This window comes from Amblyomma mixtum, chromosome 4 (assembly GCF_055824585.1).
Source record: "Amblyomma mixtum isolate Tamu chromosome 4, ASM5582458v1, whole genome shotgun sequence".
Lineage (NCBI taxonomy): Eukaryota > Metazoa > Arthropoda > Arachnida > Ixodida > Ixodidae > Amblyomma > Amblyomma mixtum.
Genome location: NC_143015.1, coordinates 81929826 through 81950514, shown reverse-complemented (window position 1 = coordinate 81950514; position 20689 = coordinate 81929826). Strand labels below are relative to the sequence as shown.

The 20689-nt window shown below is 43.2% G+C and overlaps 1 long non-coding RNA gene across 3 annotated transcripts in view; it reads right to left on the bottom strand.

The window, feature by feature from the left end:
- Positions 1 to 20689, bottom strand: part of LOC149347192 (uncharacterized) — a 31798-nt gene that overhangs the window by 1644 nt on the left and 9465 nt on the right. Inside the window, exons 3-5 of one of the 3 annotated variants that reach the window (XR_016292508.1) lie at positions 18640 to 18810; positions 17216 to 18127; positions 900 to 981 (exon numbers count right to left, since the gene is read on the bottom strand). This is a non-coding gene — a long non-coding RNA (uncharacterized LOC149347192). The remainder of the gene's footprint in view (positions 1 to 899; positions 982 to 17215; positions 18128 to 18639; positions 18811 to 20689) is intronic. The other 2 variants (XR_016292507.1, XR_016292509.1) reach the window with 2 other exon arrangements.

The following is a 20689-nucleotide window of genomic DNA, read 5'->3' as shown; positions in this document are numbered from 1 at the left end:
CGCACTCCGGAGGCCCTTGGTTCGATTCCCCAGCTTGACCACTTTACTACTCGGTTTTACTTATTACTGCTTCTGAGATTTCACGCTCACGGCTTACGCCGCCGACAATGGCACTGGCTTTTCAGCGAGACGGGGCCCTTAATGCTGTCGCGTTAAAAAGGTCAGGGTCTGTCTTTGGCTTCACTTCCTGCCGAGGCAAACGGCTTCGCAACCAGGAGAGAATATACATACGGCTTTTGGCTGAAATCGGCACTGAACTCAAATGATGGAGAGTAACACAACACATATGTGACCCAGTAGGCATGTCCAAACAATGGCAGAGTCAGCTGCGATCAAGGTTTTGAACCCATCAGAAAATATCAGCTCAAAACTACCCTCCTCACAAACTCGCTCATTACACCAATCTCATTTCACTGTGTAGCAGCCTCCATCTCCAATCTTGTTAGTTTTAATACAAAAGCACTACTTCATAAGGTCAAACCGGTTCACCAGTTTGTGTGATAAAATATTGACGTGACTGGGATTTGAACTCGTGGCGGCGTGGACAGATCGGCTGGCACTGCACAAGAGCACTAGGCTATTGATGCAATTTTTTTTTCGTTATTGCATGGAAGTACACCCAACTGACACGCTTCAAGTCCGACTTAACCAGGTCGCACCACGCAACCCGTCATACTACATTTACACCAGCATCCACACTCACTTTGTCAGCACATCAAGATGAACAAAAGTAACTCGCCCTCATCATATGGGTGTCATACCAGAAAAGCGAAAGAAAACTGAAAAACAAACAAGAACACTCTAACCTTGAGAGCTGCAAGTGTTTGAAAAAAAAAAATAGAGAACACTCAGAATCTAGGGGTGTCACATTTAGAAACAGAAAAACAAACAAGACTCACATTATAAAAAAGAAGAGAAGTGAGCTCTAAAAACGGCCAGGGTCTGTATGGCTCTTCCTATTGACGTGAACGGCTTCCCGACCTGCAGAGAATATACATACTGCTATAGGCTGAAATCTGCACTGAAATGAAATGATGGAAGGTCACACAACACAACTGTGACACAGCAGGCATTTTCAAACAATGGCCGAGCCTTTTTTTTTTCGCGGCCATGCCCAGGATCCGCATAATATTCATGTGGATGCAACGACACACCTTGACACATCAGACATTCCGCCACCTTCCCCTCTTCCCCAAGATCCGTTCCGGTCCAATGTTTCCGAGAAGCAGACTGCGTCAGTGAACACGCGCTCTAATTCCTCCGTGTTTGTACCCTCTCCTCCGGAGTCTCACTCGAGAGGAGGAGGTATCTGTACGCCGGATTCGGACAGGAGCGGCTCTGACTCCTTCTGTGCGTCATCGGTGGTGTGACAAACGCTTCGAAGTGACTGACAAGTGTCCCCATTGTGGTGCTGCGCCAGACCAGTGTGACGAAAAGCACTTGCTGTGGACTTGCCCAGCTACAGCTTCCGTGAGACGATGCTTCCTAAAGAAGGTAGGTCTGCAATGGGACGTTACAGGCAACTATCGCAAGTGGACTCATGATAATTGCTTTATCAAGAACTTTTGCCACTTTTTAAGCGAGGCTTGTTTACACTCCTTCTTTTAACTTTTTCTCCCTTATTTAATTATGCCTAATGGCAAACATCTAGAAAATAAAAAAACAATGGCCAAGTCAACTGCAATCACGGTTTTCAATCCATCCCAAATATAAGCTCAAAATTGCCCTCCTTACAAACTCATTCACTACACCACTCTCATTTCACTGTGGAGGAATCTCACTCCAACTCCACTCCTGTTAGTTTTAATGTGAAAGCACTACTTTCACAAAGTCAAACCGGCTCACCAGTTTGTGTGATCCTTGACGTTGAGGTTGGCATTAGGTAAACCATAAATAAATAAGTAAATAAATATTGCCATGACTGGGATTCGAACCAGCGGCGGCACAAACAGATCAGCTTTGCTAACACTGCACGAGAGCACTAGGCAATGGCCGTTTTTTTAACATGGTAGTTATTACAATGATGCAATGTTTTATGTACATGAGCTACCTATAAACATTAAGACAGTGGCACTTTAACACATAAGCAACGAAGCACGAGAATAGAGTCAATTCACAGCATATAGACATAGCTGATACATCATAACACAGCATATCTAATTAACAAAGCACTGTAAGAAAATTGGCAATAAACAACACACCACTAAGAGTAAGTACCTCTTCGGTTCATACTCGCTTTGGGCATACAATTCTCTACTTGTGACAACGGTGCCACCACAGTACAGCCCAAACGCGCTTGGCACTCACGTGCCGATGCTCATCAACCAAGACCTGCCTAGTTGGCTCCTCACAGTGCAAAACATAATTGCTGTGGGATCGTACATGGGCTGATCGAAAGCGTTCTGCATCGAACCATTGAAGGTGACACTTTACAGTTGCAATTTCTTCTGTGTGCAACCCTGGAGCCTCGCATTCAAGTTCGTTCAAGTTATAAAGGCTCTGAAGCAGCTGTTTCTCCTTATTATGCTTAAAGTAAGACGACATGGAGCCAATCTTAAGGCTCTGAAGCAGCCGTTTCTCCTCACCATGCTTAAAGACGTCATGGAGACAATCTCAACAGCTGCACCGCAAACTTCCTGCTTAAACATCTCCCAAGCTGCAAATAATGGTACTGCCCCGGTCAAGCAAGATTCCAAAGCCTGAAGCAAGATTCCGAAGATTGCTTGAAGCCCTCCTCATTGAGCAACAAAGAATTAAGCTTCCGCAGTGACCCCTGTGGCTTAAATTTGGAACGGGCACATTCTCCAATCCGCGCAATGACGATGGCATGATCGGAGAAACATGCCCGACTTCACACAAAATATGCCTTTTAAGGAGATCTGCAGGAACGTAAATCCAATCTTGACGTGAATAAAAGGCTCCTCTAATTAATGTGAAGGCGGAAGACAATCCCGCATCAATTAATCCTGCATTTTCTGAGGTTGCTGATAAAATTTCAGCTCTCATCGGCATTTTCACTTGGACCTGTGCGGTCGCGTGGGTCGAATACGCAGTTAAAACCACCTATGAGTATCACATACCGGTCAGAGTCTAGAAGAGTTGCTATGCCCTCAAAGAAAACAGCTCGCTGCACCCGATTTGAAGCATACATGCTGATGAACCTCCACGATTCGTCATGCAGCCGAAAGTCTACAGACCTATCACGCGCCCTTCTGTGTCAGCCTGGTACATAAAGTAAGAAACACTCTTTTTGAAGAACAGAAAGCAATCTGCCTAAAGGCCTATGGAGTGCGACACACAAACACCGTAATCTGTTAAGAAAGGCTGCACTCAAGCAAACCATTCCAGATGCAACAATTCAGTCATCAAAAGGCCACAGACATGCCGCTAGCAAACTCATTTCATCTCTTCATATGAAAGGCACCAATCGTGCCTTTGTGCCACAGCTTCTGCCCAGAATCTTTATCTTGTGTAACTGCGGCTCACATTGTCTGCCATGGGCCCAATGCTCAGATACATGCGCCCCTCCACTCCTTACCGGGAACAAATGCTCCCTTGCGGAGTCATTAATGCAACGCCCAGTCTAATCTGTTTCCTCTTGCATCCATTCTTTCTCCCATCAAATGTGGTGTGCGAGCAACGTTGGGAAAGCTTTTGAGGGTCAGAACAAAAGTCAATCAATGTGATTTATGCCGCGCATGTCTCGCTCTTTATATTCTGCTGGCCTGGGCAGCAAATAACGTGAAATGAAAGTTAACGCTTGTCCCATGTCCTTCTTTATTGTGCCTGTCTTTCATATGTGCAATAATGCTTCCTGAAACTGAACCATTTGGACCCACCGCAAGTTCTGTTAAACCAACAGCAGGAAAGGCAGAAATAGTCGGCATCAAAGTAGAAAGGTTATCACTGCCCTCCACAGGATTTTAACGATGCACACGGTGTTTCATTACAGATGGCATTTTGCTCTGGAGGTTTTTAATCTGCAGCAAACTCAAAGGAGCTCTCTGAATGCAACATGGCACTACAGATGTTCTACAAGAGCTACACATTTTCATAAGGGAAGCACAAGTGCCGTGTCAATTTTGCACCCTCAAAATTAATCAGCCAATAGTATTGATACAAAAGCTCACACGGCAGTTACCACAGTACAATGCGAATATTCAGCGACAGCTGTTTACAGTTGTGAATTTAACACTGGCAGAGTATACATGATGTCACCCTCTCATGACATTGCTTTGTTCAGGCCAGTCAGCGTGACATGTTGCCATGATGTGTACCAACGATGTCAAGTATGAGGTCAGTTGCATGCAGACCCATCAGACTACAGAACCAAGCAATGCACCCTTAAAGGTGCGCTGAAGAGGAACCTGAACTCGTCTTTTTGCCGCAGGAACTCGATCTACACGTTCTGAGCGTTCTTAGAAACTTCTAATTATTGCCCTGTGCCGCTCATTTGCTTAATTTAAATTTGATTAACGTATGGCTCCCACCTTTTTTTTTTTATTCCCCGCAGGCGGTGGGAGGAGTCGACCAACGCATGGAGCGCCTTTCAGGCAGTCGTGTGGCGGCTTTGCTTTCATTTTATTTTTTAGGTTTCCGTGAATAAACAGATCTAGTAAGAGACCACATAGCTGCAAATTAGGCCCACGATCACAACCTATCACTCCGCCGATGGCAGAGCAGCAAGCTGTCACAGGACTGGCTGATACTCCCACCGTCTGTGGGTAATTAAAAAAAAGTGGGAGCCGGGAAGGAAGTTTAATCGGATTTAAATTAGGAAAATCGGCCACACAAGGCCAATTAGAAGTTTCTAAGAATGCTCGGAATGTGTAGATCAAGTTGCGGTGGTAAAAATAAGAGTTCAGATTCCTTTTCAATGCACCTTTAACAGCTTTCACTATGATATTTAAGATCTGAACGTTACCACCGGAAGCCACTTTTCGTCACTAACATCATGTCATGTTCTTGAGATGCACCATTTCACTCATATACTTCTGCACAGAATCAGGTCAGTGGCGGATTTATTGGAAGGAGGGCAGCCACTCCCAAGCACTTTTCTATGAGAAAAACATGCGAAACCATTTTTTTTGGGTGCTAGGAAGCCCAAAAATATGAACTATTTTATTTTCGTAAAAGCATTTTGGAAAAAGCACTTTGCATTTGCAACGAATGTGTCAGCTATTTCAAGTCAAACATGTTGGCTTGTGGAACAGGACCAAGAGTGCACTCCACCACCTGTTGAACTTTATTTAGGCATCAATCGTCTGAACTTCTCAGCTGTCCAAGAGGACTCATATGTGCATGTTAATTACTCAATAATTTGACGTGAGCACAAGACCATCTCACAAAACGACCCTTGCATTACCAATCAGGTTACACAAATGCCCATTATGAGCCCGGCACAGGTGACAATCCTCAAGAACAGTCATCTTTTCAGAGACTGCAAGTGTAAACTGCACTTGTTGGTGTCTTCGCCACAGTGGCCAGCAACAGTCGTGAAAGATGCACAGCCACTGATTGCATGACATGACTACGCCCTCACAATGCACAGCCCTGTATGCTCAGCTATGTCCCTAAAGCACCCTTCTAAGAAAACACCGTAATCACTATACGTGCCTTCGTTCATTCCAAACCGTCGAGCTGGCATGGCGGAGTGGTTAGCATGCTCATCTCGCACTCCGGAGGCCTTGGTTCGAACCCCCAGCTCAACCAATTTCCCACTCGGTTTTATTTATTTAATGCTTCTGGATTTTTTCGCTCACGGCCAACACCACTGTCAGCGACATCGGCTTTTTCGGCGACACGGTGCCCTTAGAGCTCTCGTGTTAATAAACCACCTCTGCAGGAGCAACGCCAAATAGTTACACGCAGCAACAACCACATTAAGGAGTTATAGCATAGTGCAATCCACTACCGTGATCCGCTTCCGTGAGGCGCCACTGCACATGCGCAGAAAGTCCCGAGGCCGGAAGCTTATTGGTCCCGACGCGCGGCAGGTGCGCAGCGCACAATGCTGATGGGCACGTGGCGCCATCTGACACCCTCGGGGCTTTCTGCGCACTTGCAGTGGTGCCAGGGCTGTGGCATGTTGCAAGTTGCACGTCCGCGCCGAGGGTGCTGCCAAGGTCGAAACGAGTGCCGCGATCCTGGTATCGGCGGTAAACGCGGCTGCAGTTAAGCTTAATAAAAGTGAAGTTTTTCGACCACTATCTGTAACAAAAACATGCTTATGAACTAAATTATAACCAGCCATAGGTATTGAAAATAAGATATCAAAGAAATTAGTTGCGAAGATGACGCCGCGGGAAATGCGGCAGCAGACGACGCCTGGTCAGCCGCGCAAGTGAAAACGGCGACTTCGGCGACGTTCGCACTGCAGCAGCATCATTGGCGTCACGTCGCACATGTACTGTTGGGCGAAGTGGTGCAGCACATCTGGCAAGAGCGGAGAACATTTCTTCAGTGTTCCTGTCGACCACAGGTATTTATGAATTTACTATCTATCCATCCCTCTTTGCGTAACAAGTTTACAAAACCGTTAGTCACCTGCATGTCTTTCTGACCGCTACAATTTGAAATTGCTGATGGAACAGATCGAATTTTCCCTGTATGGTTTACTGCAGCGGCTTTGTTTTTTGTGAAATGAGTTTGATAAGTATGTTTAAGGGACATTAAAGCAAAATTAAGAGACAGTGCTGCAGTTTGAGATGGCCCAATGGTCAGTTGCCTCATAAGCGTAGGATAATTTGCTACCTAGCTTTTCTTGTTCGCATTTATGTGTTTGCATGTGCTCACTGCCCGACTTGTCTCGCTAACTTTAATCCCTCTAAAATTTTGGTGCCCTCAGTCTATTTTAGATATGGTTATTCTAACTGCTGCACCGCAACATCACCAGCGGAGCAATATTAATGTTCATTCCAGTTCAATTTATGGTGTTTAGTGCTTACATATTATTACGTGCATGTTCGTGCGTGGTTTCTGCAGCAGTGATGCGTGCATCGCATCTAAATATCGAGCTGGCCTGACTAAAACCAGTCGTTTGGAACACCGCGCTGAAAATCAATGCCTATCCCCTACATATCTCTTATCTCGTGTGTGGTCCTTGACTGCTTTCCGAAAGTTCGCCTAGTTCGGGTTTCCTTTCCCCACGTCGTTTACGGCGGATGGTTGAAGGGAATGTAGCTTTGGGATATTCACGGGAGAGGCAGCGCCTTTTGCACTGAAGGGGGAACGGGGGGAAGCATCTTTTTTCTTTCTTAGGTAGCCATCTTCGAGGGAGCGCATTTTGCACGGTGGGAAATGAGGGGGGGGGGGGGGCATTTTTTTTTACTTCTTCGGGACCAAACTTTGTCGCCTCTCCCCCCTCACTTTTTTGAAAGAGCAGTGTTTCCTGTTAATGTTCTGTACAGTGAAAGCACAAGGTGAAAAACTACGCCTACTGGTTCATTGACCGCTTATTCTCAATCTAGACTTCAAACTTGTGGGAAAGCTGCTTTCTGCCACAGCATAGTTGGCATAGCTACAATGGCGTGTTCCATGCAGGAATTAAAAAAAATGGATCATGGGTGGTCAGCCTGCAAACGTCTGGAGAAAAGTGCGAGTTATAATTTCTATGGTAAGATTCGGCTTCAGACTGCAGTAAAGCTCTGCCTCCAATCCCATCCGCTGCATCAAATTATGCCACCCTCAAAATTTATACTTAAACAAAAAAGTAGTTTTTGCTACCTAAACCAAAAACAGATCACAAAATGAAATCGTACCCTCAAGAATTTTAAAGACTGTGGCTTGTTTACTACAGCCAGACATAAAAAAAATGATTATTTGGCTGTTTTTTAAGATTTTCAACTTGGCTGAAATATATGCCAACAGGCCACAACTGCTTCACAGTCCGAAGAAAAACGTCCACAAGACCCACAGGCTCTGCTCAAAACACTTCACAAAGGATTGCTGTTTTTTCAGATTTTCAACTTGGCAGAAATATGCCAACAGGCCAGAAATGCTTCACAGTCCGAAGTAAAGCGTCCACAAGACCTACAGGCTCTGCTCAAAACACTTCACGAAGGATTGCTGTTTTTTTCAGATTTTCAACTTGGCAGAAATATGCCAACAGGCCAGAAATGCTTCACAGTCCGAAGGAAAACGTCCACAAGACCTACAGGCTCTGCTCAAAACACTTCACGAAGGATTGCTGTTTTTTCAGATTTTCAACTTGGCAGAAATATGCCAACAGGCCAGAAATGCTTCACAGTCCGAAGTAAAGCGTCCACAAGACCTACAGGCTCTGCTCAAAACACTTCACGAAGGATTGCTGTTTTTTTCAGATTTTCAACTTGGCAGAAATATGCCAACAGGCCAGAAATGCTTCACAGTCCGAAGGAAAACGTCCACAAGACCTACAGGCTCTGCTCAAAACACTTCACGAAGGATTGCTGTTTTTTCAGATTTTCAACTTGGCAGCAATATGCCAACAGGCCAGAAATGCTTCACAGTCCGAAGGAAAACGTCCACAAGACCTACAGGCTCTGCTCAAAACACTTCAAGAAGGATTGCTGTTTTTTGAGATTTTCAACTTGGCAGAAATATGCCAACAAACCAGAAATGCTCCACAGTCCGAAGGAAAACGTCCACAAGACCTACAGGCTCTGCTCAAAACACGTCAAGAAGGATTGCTGTTTTTTCAGATTTTCAACTTGGCAGAAATATGCCAACAAACCAGAAATGCTTCACAGTCCGAAGGAAAACGTCCACAAGACCTACAGGCTCTGCTCAAAACACGTCAAGAAGGATTGCTGTTTTTTCAGATTTTCAACTTGGCAGAAATATGCCAACAAACCAGAAATGCTTCACAGTCCGAAGGAAAACGTCCACAAGACCTACAGGCTCTGCTCAAAACACTTCAAGAAGGATTGCTGTTTTTTCAGATTTTCAACTTGGCAGAAATATGCCAACAAACCAGAAATGCTTCACAGTCCGAAGGAAAACGTCCACAAGACCTACAGGCTCTGCTCAAAACACGTCAAGAAGGATTGCTGTTTTTTCAGATTTTCAACTTGGCAGAAATATGCCAACAAACCAGAAATGCTTCACAGTCCGAAGGAAAACGTCCACAAGACCTACAGGCTCTGCTCAAAACACGTCAAGAAGGATTGCTGTTTTTTCAGATTTTCAACTTGGCAGAAATATGCCAACAAACCAGAAATGCTTCACAGTCCGAAGGAAAACGTCCACAAGACCTACAGGCTCTGCTCAAAACACTTCAAGAAGGATTGCTGTTTTTTCAGATTTTCAACTTGGCAGAAATATGCCAACAGGCCAGAAATGCTCCACAGTCCGAAGGAAAACGTCCACAAGACCTACAGGCTCTGCTCAAAACACGTCAAGAAGGATTGCTGTTTTTTGAGATTTTCAACTTGGCAGAAATATGCCAACAAACCAGAAATGCTTCACAGTCCGAAGGAAAACGTCCACAAGACCTACAGGCTCTGCTCAAAACACTTCAAGAAGGATTGCTGTTTTTTCAGATTTTCAACTTGGCAGAAATATGCCAACAAACCAGAAATGCTTCACAGTCTGAAGTAAAACGTCCACAAGACCTACAGGCTCTGCTCAAAACACGTCAAGAAGGATTGCTGTTTTTTCAGATTTTCAACTTGGCAGAAATATGCCAACAAACCAGAAATGCTTCACAGTCTGAAGTAAAACGTCCACAAGACCTACAGGCTCTGCTCAAAACACGTCAAGAAGGATTGCTGTTTTTTCAGATTTTCAACTTGGCAGAAATATGCCAACAAACCAGAAATGCTTCACAGTCCGAAGGAAAACGTCCACAAGACCTACAGGCTCTGCTCAAAACACGTCAAGAAGGATTGCTGTTTTTTCAGATTTTCAACTTGGCAGAAATATGCCAACAAACCAGAAATGCTTCACAGTCTGAAGTAAAACGTCCACAAGACCTACAGGCTCTGCTCAAAACACGTCAAGAAGGATTGCTGTTTTTTCAGATTTTCAACTTGGCAGAAATATGCCAACAAACCAGAAATGCTTCACAGTCCGAAGGAAAACGTCCACAAGACCTACAGGCTCTGCTCAAAACACGTCAAGAAGGATTGCTGTTTTTTCAGATTTTCAACTTGGCAGAAATATGCCAACAAACCAGAAATGCTTCACAGTCTGAAGTAAAACGTCCACAAGACCTACAGGCTCTGCTCAAAACACGTCAAGAAGGATTGCTGTTTTTTCAGATTTTCAACTTGGCAGAAATATGCCAACAAACCAGAAATGCTTCACAGTCTGAAGTAAAACGTCCACAAGACCTACAGGCTCTGCTCAAAACACGTCAAGAAGGATTGCTGTTTTTTCAGATTTTCAACTTGGCAGAAATATGCCAACAGACCAGAAATGCTTCACAGTCCGAAGGAAAACGTCCACAAGACCTACAGGCTCTGCTCAAAACACTTCAAGAAGGATTGCTGTTTTTTCAGATTTTCAACTTGGCAGAAATATGCCAACAAACCAGAAATGCTTCACAGTCTGAAGTAAAACGTCCACAAGACCTACAGGCTCTGCTCAAAACACGTCAAGAAGGATTGCTGTTTTTTCAGATTTTCAACTTGGCAGAAATATGCCAACAAACCAGAAATGCTTCACAGTCCGAAGGAAAACGTCCACAAGACCTACAGGCTCTGCTCAAAACACTTCAAGAAGGATTGCTGTTTTTTCAGATTTTCAACTTGGCAGAAATATGCCAACAGGCCAGAAATGCTCCACAGTCCGAAGGAAAACGTCCACAAGACCTACAGGCTCTGCTCAAAACACGTCAAGAAGGATTGCTGTTTTTTGAGATTTTCAACTTGGCAGAAATATGCCAACAAACCAGAAATGCTTCACAGTCCGAAGGAAAACGTCCACAAGACCTACAGGCTCTGCTCAAAACACTTCAAGAAGGATTGCTGTTTTTTCAGATTTTCAACTTGGCAGAAATATGCCAACAAACCAGAAATGCTTCACAGTCTGAAGTAAAACGTCCACAAGACCTACAGGCTCTGCTCAAAACACTTCAAGAAGGATTGCTGTTTTTTCAGATTTTCAACTTGGCAGAAATATGCCAACAAACCAGAAATGCTTCACAGTCTGAAGTAAAACGTCCACAAGACCAACAGGCTCTGCTCAAAACACGTCAAGAAGGATTGCTGTTTTTTCAGATTTTCAACTTGGCAGAAATATGCCAACAAACCAGAAATGCTTCACAGTCTGAAGTAAAACGTCCACAAGACCAACAGGCTCTGCTCAAAACACGTCAAGAAGGATTGCTGTTTTTTCAGATTTTCAACTTGGCAGAAATATGCCAACAAACCAGAAATGCTTCACAGTCCGAAGGAAAACGTCCACAAGACCTACAGGCTCTGCTCAAAACACTTCAAGAAGGATTGCTGTTTTTTCAGATTTTCAACTTGGCAGAAATATGCCAACAAACCAGAAATGCTTCACAGTCCGAAGGAAAACGTCCACAAGACCTACAGGCTCTGCTCAAAACACGTCAAGAAGGATTGCTGTTTTTTCAGATTTTCAACTTGGCAGAAATATGCCAACAAACCAGAAATGCTTCACAGTCTGAAGTGAAACGTCCGCAAGACCTACAGGCTCTGCTCAAAACACGTCAAGAAGGATTGCTGTTTTTTCAGATTTTCAACTTGGCAGAAATATGCCAACAAACCAGAAATGCTTCACAGTCTGAAGTAAAACGTCCACAAGACCTACAGGCTCTGCTCAAAACACGTCAAGAAGGATTGCTGTTTTTTCAGATTTTCAACTTGGCAGAAATATGCCAACAAACCAGAAATGCTTCACAGTCCGAAGGAAAACGTCCACAAGACCTACAGGCTCTGCTCAAAACACTTCAAGAAGGATTGCTGTTTTTTCAGATTTTCAACTTGGCAGAAATATGCCAACAAACCAGAAATGCTTCACAGTCTGAAGTAAAACGTCCACAAGACCTACAGGCTCTGCTCAAAACACGTCAAGAAGGATTGCTGTTTTTTCAGATTTTCAACTTGGCAGAAATATGCCAACAGGCCAGAAATGCTTCACAGTCTGAAGTAAAACGTCCACAAGACCTACAGGCTCTGCTCAAAACACTTCAAGAAGGATTGCTGTTTTTTTTCAGATTTTCAACTTGGCAGAAATATGCCAACAGGCCAGAAATGCTTCACAGTCTGAAGTAAAACGTCCACAAGACCTACAGGCTCTGCTCAAAACACGTCAAGAAGGATTGCTGTTTTTTCAGATTTTCAACTTGGCAGAAATATGCCAACAAACCAGAAATGCTTCACAGTCTGAAGTAAAACGTCCACAAGACCTACAGGCTCTGCTCAAAACACGTCAAGAAGGATTGCTGTTTTTTCAGATTTTCAACTTGGCAGAAATATGCCAACAAACCAGAAATGCTTCACAGTCTGAAGTAAAACGTCCACAAGACCTACAGGCTCTGCTCAAAACACGTCAAGAAGGATTGCTGTTTTTTCAGATTTTCAACTTGGCAGAAATATGCCAACAGGCCAGAAATGCTTCACAGTCTGAAGTAAAACGTCCACAAGACCTACAGGCTCTGCTCAAAACACGTCAAGAAGGATTGCTGTTTTTTCAGATTTTCAACTTGGCAGAAATATGCCAACAAACCAGAAATGCTTCACAGTCTGAAGTAAAACGTCCACAAGACCTACAGGCTCTGCTCAAAACACGTCAAGAAGGATTGCTGTTTTTTCAGATTTTCAACTTGGCAGAAATATGCCAACAAACCAGAAATGCTTCACAGTCTGAAGTAAAACGTCCACAAGACCTACAGGCTCTGCTCAAAACACGTCAAGAAGGATTGCTGTTTTTTCAGATTTTCAACTTGGCAGAAATATGCCAACAGGCCAGAAATGCTTCACAGTCTGAAGTAAAACGTCCACAAGACCTACAGGCTCTGCTCAAAACACTTCAAGAAGGATTGCTGTTTTTTTTCAGATTTTCAACTTGGCAGAAATATGCCAACAGGCCAGAAATGCTTCACAGTCTGAAGTAAAACGTCCACAAGACCTACAGGCTCTGCTCAAAACACGTCAAGAAGGATTGCTGTTTTTTCAGATTTTCAACTTGGCAGAAATATGCCAACAAACCAGAAATGCTTCACAGTCTGAAGTAAAACGTCCACAAGACCTACAGGCTCTGCTCAAAACACGTCAAGAAGGATTGCTGTTTTTTCAGATTTTCAACTTGGCAGAAATATGCCAACAAACCAGAAATGCTTCACAGTCTGAAGTAAAACGTCCACAAGACCTACAGGCTCTGCTCAAAACACGTCAAGAAGGATTGCTGTTTTTTCAGATTTTCAACTTGGCAGAAATATGCCAACAAACCAGAAATGCTTCACAGTCCGAAGGAAAACGTCCACAAGACCTACAGGCTCTGCTCAAAACACTTCAAGAAGGATTGCTGTTTTTTCAGATTTTCAACTTGGCAGAAATATGCCAACAAACCAGAAATGCTTCACAGTCTGAAGTAAAACGTCCACAAGACCTACAGGCTCTGCTCAAAACACGTCAAGAAGGATTGCTGTTTTTTCAGATTTTCAACTTGGCAGAAATATGCCAACAGGCCAGAAATGCTTCACAGTCTGAAGTAAAACGTCCACAAGACCTACAGGCTCTGCTCAAAACACTTCAAGAAGGATTGCTGTTTTTTTTCAGATTTTCAACTTGGCAGAAATATGCCAACAGGCCAGAAATGCTTCACAGTCTGAAGTAAAACGTCCACAAGACCTACAGGCTCTGCTCAAAACACTTCAAGAAGGATTGCTGTTTTTTCAGATTTTCAACTTGGCAGAAATATGCCAACAGGCCAGAAATGCTTCACAGTCTGAAGTAAAACGTCCACAAGACCTACAGGCTCTGCTCAAAACACTTCAAGAAGGATTGCTGTTTTTTTTCAGATTTTCAACTTGGCAGAAATATGCCAACAGGCCAGAAATGCTTCACAGTCTGAAGTAAAACGTCCACAAGACCTACAGGCTCTGCTCAAAACACTTCAAGAAGGATTGCTGTTTTTTCAGATTTTCAACTTGGCAGAAATATGCCAACAGGCCAGAAATGCTTCACAGTCTGAAGTAAAACGTCCACAAGACCTACAGGCTCTGCTCAAAACACTTCAAGAAGGATTGCTGTTTTTTTTCAGATTTTCAACTTGGCAGAAATATGCCAACAGGCCAGAACTGCTTCACAGTCTGAAGTAAAACGTCCACAAGACCTACAGGCTCTGCTCAAAACACTTCAAGAAGGATTGCTGTTTTTTCAGATTTTCAACTTGGCAGAAATATGCCAACAGGCCAGAAATGCTTCACAGTCTGAAGTAAAACGTCCACAAGACCTACAGGCTCTGCTCAAAACACTTCAAGAAGGATTGCTGTTTTTTCAGATTTTCAACTTGGCAGAAATATGCCAATAGGCCAGAACTGCTTCACAGTCTGAAGTAAAACGTCCACAAGACCTACAGGCTCTGCTCAAAACACTTCAAGAAGGATTGCTGTTTTTTCAGATTTTCAACTTGGCAGAAATATGCCAATAGGCCAGAACTGCTTCACAGTCTGAAGTAAAACGTCCACAAGACCTACAGGCTCTGCTCAAAACACTTCAAGAAGGATTGCTGTTTTTTCAGATTTTCAACTTGGCAGAAATATGCCAATAGGCCAGAACTGCTTCACAGTCTGAAGTAAAACGTCCACAAGACCTACAGGCTCTGCTCAAAACACTTCAAGAAGGATTGCTGTTTTTTCAGATTTTCAACTTGGCAGAAATATGCCAATAGGCCAGAACTGCTTCACAGTCTGAAGTAAAACGTCCACAAGACCTACAGGCTCTGCTCAAAACACTTCAAGAAGGATTGCTGTTTTTTTTCAGATTTTCAACTTGGCAGAAATATGCCAACAAACCAGAAATGCTTCACAGTCCGAAGGAAAACGTCCACAAGACCTACAGGCTCTCCTCAAAACACTTCAAGAAGGATTGCTTCACTAGTGATGCCCGCACAAGGTTGACGCGTGGAGCAGTCCCTTCCGTGAAGGTGCAAGAGCCTCGCCTGGGAGGCTTGATCTACCCGCATAAGCAAAATTCCTCTCCCAGTAAATTCTCAAGCTTGATCCTCCAATATATCTTATGTCTCTTTTTATTGTAGATTGCTATCAGGAAGGTGCGGCACAAGGTGAGGCACTTTCAGAAAAATTCATCCTGTAAATCCAAGACAAAAGGAAAGCGGCGCCATTCATAGAGGGCAACTGCAAGCATAACTTGCCGTGCACAAAACTTTCCTACTTCAATGTCCTGTCACCACTGCTTCAGTAACATCAGTCTGCAGTGATTTACAGTCTTTGTCAAATGTAACCAGGCTGCACGGTTTGCTTCTCATCCATATATGAAAGCTATTATGCCAGCCCTTGTGATCTAAATATTTGTATGGTAAGGAGAACCCTTGTGCTCACCTTCAAAGAACTTTTTGATCTATAGAGAAAACGTGAGGGGTCTAGTGTACGAATGAGAAGCAAACCATGCAGCCTGGTTACTTTTGGCAATGACTGTACCATGCTGCAGCTTAAATTTCGCTAAACTATAGTGATAGTTAGGTGCTGGACAATGCACCCCTACAGCAGTTTGGAAAGCTATTCTTGCAGCTCTGTGTTTATATTCTTGTCATTATTATTTGCTGTTCATTAGAATGAATCAAGGGCAAACTGCAGGAATTCACTGCGATAGTTGTGGTAAATTTAAATAATGTGGCAGTTTGGGCTTGCTGGTAGCACAACATACAAAATAGCATAACAGCACCCAGAGTCAAGTATGAAGAAACACACAAGCACTAACTGCGAGCAGTTAATTGTGAACCACAAGGTGGTAAATATACCTTAAGTGGCCACATATTGCGCAGGCATTGGAGGTGAACATTTTAGTGGTTTCTTCGACAAACTAATTCTCTGAGATATAGGCCGCCAGGTTGTTTAGCGATGCACATGTCACTTAGCCTATTTAATGTTTACCTGAATGATTTCGCGAGTAAGTTTGCAAGCATTAATAGTGGTGATACTGCATGCTTCAAAAAAAGGTTTGCGCTTGGATTTGCATTTTCTGCAATGCACACCATGCATTTACGGCCTGGTGGTTTCCAATGAACTGTTTAACGCTTCTGTGTTTTCTTTCTTGCCCCTGTGTGCTGTAGCGCTATTTTGTATGTCGCGATATATTCATCTGGCAAAATGTTCCTTTATAATTGAACTTCTTACAAACTTGCAAAACCACGTTAAGCCCAATTTAGGATCAGACAAATTCAGAGGAAGATAAACCGTTGCGAATAGAACACCACTGCTAGACGTGTATTCACCAGAAGCTGCTCCTATGCAGAGCTTGACTGGTTATCTTTTTTTTTTTTTTCACACAGGTATTGGTTCCACTGTAGCATCGCAGTCCACTGCTGCACCAATGGAAATCTTGCTTGGCCATGGTAAGCCTTCCTGCTTTCTTACATAGGAAAGCATCCCTATGCATTCACTACACTAGTTTGTCTTCCTTGGAAGTAACTTTGTTACCTCTATTTCAGACTACTGTCCTATACCACCAATGTGTGCGTCAGGGACAATCGTTGGTGCAGATCTGCCGTCCATGGCACAGGTAAGTGCACTAAGTGGAGATCTGTTTTACATTAATGCTTGAGGTGAAGAAATTTCAATCTGGTTGAGGCTAATGCTGTAATGCAGCATTACTTCCTAGTGAAGATTTGTAACGCGCAATCCTCACGTAAGGTATTGAGAGCTATGTCTTCACACAGCAAAATACGCGCATACTTTACTAATTGATGTGTTTAAATTGGGAGCAACTAAGTAGTGCTTTAATTGCAGGCTACCAGCACACCACCGGTTCCCCGCAGTTTACTGCTGCTGAGACTAGCACTCCTCCCCTCCCTGGCGACGAAGGTGGGTATAGTGAATTGTTACAGCAGTGATAATCTACGAAAATTGAAAAGTTAACTGCAACACTATTGCTACAGCATTGCACATAGCTTAACACTATGCAGTTGTATCAGTGCGCAGTAACGTCGCGGGTGTTCAATAATTAGCTGCGTCACATATCGTGCTATACTACCACTTCGAACGACAGAAATTCATTTGAAAGAGAAGAAACAACTTTATGCTTACCAAGTAGTAGTTCACATCTTTTTCTGTGAGACTGTTTGAGGGCATTGTTTACCTGGTGGACATCTCTGTTTTCTGTAGAGCATTTTATATACATGTCACTTTTTTGTTCAGGTCAATGAACACATTGAATACCCTTCTCAGGCAGACATCGTGAAACTTGCTTCACTAGCTTGTTGCTCATCATTCAGATGTATGCTTCAAATCTAGCCTAAGAAAGTGAACCTGAGCAGTAAAATACCTGGTTTTAAGCGTTTGTGGTCACTGAGTTTTCCTTTCTTTGACAGGTGTTATCCAAACCGCGACCATCAGAGTGCCCACACCAGCACCACGGGAATCAACTGATAATGATAGGTTCTCCAAGAAAACATGAGAATTTATTGCAAAATACAACCTCCCATCTACATTGAAAACTATGGACCAGTAACCTTGATAGTTTCATAGTGGGCATCGACGGGCCCATAATAGTGGGTAAGTTGTGTTTGACCGCAAAAAATTATGTTTATATTTAAGATTTTTCCATTTGCCTAACTCAAGTATTCCATGAAAATGTACACATTTTTCAGGCACAGTTGGGTAAATATCCAAGCTGTGTAATGTTGTCAAAACAAAACATGCAGTTACAAGCCTACATTTAGCGGCTTTGTTCTCAAAGTTCTTAATTTACTGATAGAACAACATGTATAGAGCACTCGTGATGCCAACTGTATCATAGCAGTGTTTACATGAATGCGACTTGTCTCACCTTTCTGGTGTACTGTACGAGGGAAATGCATCAGGATAGCACACATATCGCGTTAAGCGAAAGAGCTACTACTGGGGCTAGTTGGAAATACATTCTTGAGGGTATTAGGAAGCAGCAGCAAAAATACAGAGGGACGAACATATCAGTGCTTCGTCCTGTGTATGTGTCCCCTGCATTTTGAGTTTGAGTTAATTGACCTTTTAGTTCTGAGTACAGAAAACTAAGGGCCGGGAACAAAAGGTACAAAACCTGTACCTGGCTGGGTCCCCTGACCCCATAAAAAAGTTGATAGAAACACGAAAAAAGCACTTTAAACGAAAAAACAATTTAACATGATGTTTGAAATTGTGCACAACACTCGTGCCAATATTTAAACAAAATAAAAACTATTTCGGCAAAACCCTGTGCAGAAACCATCAGACAAATACAGAATCCATCAGGAGAGACACTTAAAATCAATAATGTACAACAATAAGTATGATGAACATATATCAAATATAGTCTATTCCACCCAAAAGCAGTCACTCAAAAAGAAAGAACACATAGAAATTCACAAAAACTGTGAACCCAACTACAACTACACAATGAAAATTTCAGTGTACTAATAGAAGGATAAATGATAGCTTCAGCTAACACCACGTTCTCGTTTCAAGCGTTAGGAATAAGGTTTGCTAGCACTCACCTATACCCAGCCATACGAGGATAGATCAAGAAGGGAAAGCAGAGTGCAGCAGTGAATGGAAACAGGTGACGTGTAGCCAGTTGGATTGCCTCCCAACACCTGCACTGGATGGAGCACTTCCCAACGGAAGATAAAAGCAGCCGGCGTAGAAGGCGGGTGCTCCTCCGCAGCCTGCACTGGACATGGCGCCACTAGATTTGATGTGGTGCATGTAAATGATGGCGTAACAGCTGAACAAGATACACGCGGAAATATAATGCGCCATGGTCGCATTTCTGTAAATATTGCTTATGTATCCTCGAAACCTCCCTCAGACAACTGCTAATAGGAAAGCCATTACTTTGTAAGGGCTGTTAGTTTCTTCCTTATTTCATTCAATTTTGCATGTCCTGTGTTCGAGTTCTTTTTTGCCAACTGTATTTTCTGTGGTTGGGAATTTGTGGTCCTTTGACAGGAAAATTCTCAGACCATTACAGGATAAAATTCCCCTACGAATGGTCATTTCTGTCTCAAGGACAGTATAAGCCATGCCTCGTTAATAGACACTTTGGTTTCGTAGAAAGGTTTCCATAAAGTGCACCTCTCATAAAAACGAATCATGAAGAAAAACAAAAGGAAATATCTTTACAGAAAAAACATTTAACGATAGCAGACTGCTTCTGTGCATAGTAGCGGACCAAGGAATGAGTACTGGGCAATCTTAGCAGCCCGAGGAGCATTATTGTCTTTATTATCCCGAAAATCGTGTGGTATATGTTGAAGCATGTTTTGATGGCATAGTAGGTAGTGTTTGAGGCACATGATAGTGCTTCTTGGCGTAGCTGGAGTATCTGCTACTACAACTGTTCAGATACCAAGGACTCTGTGCTCACTCGCCCGAGAGCAGCTGAATGTGGTTTTCAATGCAGCATACAGAATTTCGTTTTCACAGTCACTCGTGCAATGCAGCAAATGGTAAGGCGTGTTGACCGGGCACCTAGCCATTGTAAAGCATGAAACCATGGACACATAGAAAGGCCATTACGACGACATGTGCTCATTCGCTGCCTTCCGCCGGGTTTCTGCACTCAAATTATAAGTGGTAGAACAACAGGTAGAGGAATTCAGGACTTCGTTCTCATTGCTGTCCACATTAAAGGGACAATCTTCGCTCGCACTAACAGATTTAAATATAGTTCTTTCCCCCGCACGATCACTGAATGGAATTCTTTACCACGCAACATTTTTAAGAGCAAAGATTTTGTGAAAGGACCAGAAAGCCATATTTTGCATACTTAACATATCCTGTTTTCCTTCCAAAAGAGTCATTTGTCATGTATTTCGCGTTCTTATCATACATGAGATGTGTTGTTGCCATTTATTACCCAACATTAGTTTTATCCTATAGTTGTTCTTTTAAGAAATGTGTTGTTTCCCATGTGTTCTTTCTCGCATCGTATATGTTCTTCTTGTTGTATTCTACATTTGTATGCCCATCCTGCCTGAGCCAAAGCATTGGCCTGCAGTATATCTAAATAAAAAAAAAAACATGGATACCAATGGGCTCCGTGCATTTTAATCTGTCTGCTGTCTGTGCAGTGAGTTTCCATAAAGCGACGCGTAAGTTCATTGAAAAAGTTTGGTCACCAGTAAAGCTGTCTATACCAGAGGTCATAATAATGGGGCACGACTGCATTCATCATTTCGCACAAAAAACGACATGGCACTGTGTGGTGGGCAATTCGTATCCGTGACTGCACCCTAATCGTGATTTTGTGTGGGATATAGGTTTCTCTAAGAAGCTGACAAGAATATTTCTTTGCTTTCTTTTATATTTTTTTCAGCTGAAGCTGGTCCTAGTGGCCTCAGTAGTGCCATAGAGGACAGCGCTGCATGGCCAGTGGTGATGCCAGCGCCAGAAACACCGAAACGCACACTTAAAAAACGAACACCTGCGTAGAGCCCTCACACGAAAAGGCACTTCGAGAAATTGCATTATCGAAGCGATAGGTACCGAAAAGCACTGGGCAGGATCAGAAAAAGGCACCACTCAAGCCGAGTAATGCAGCAG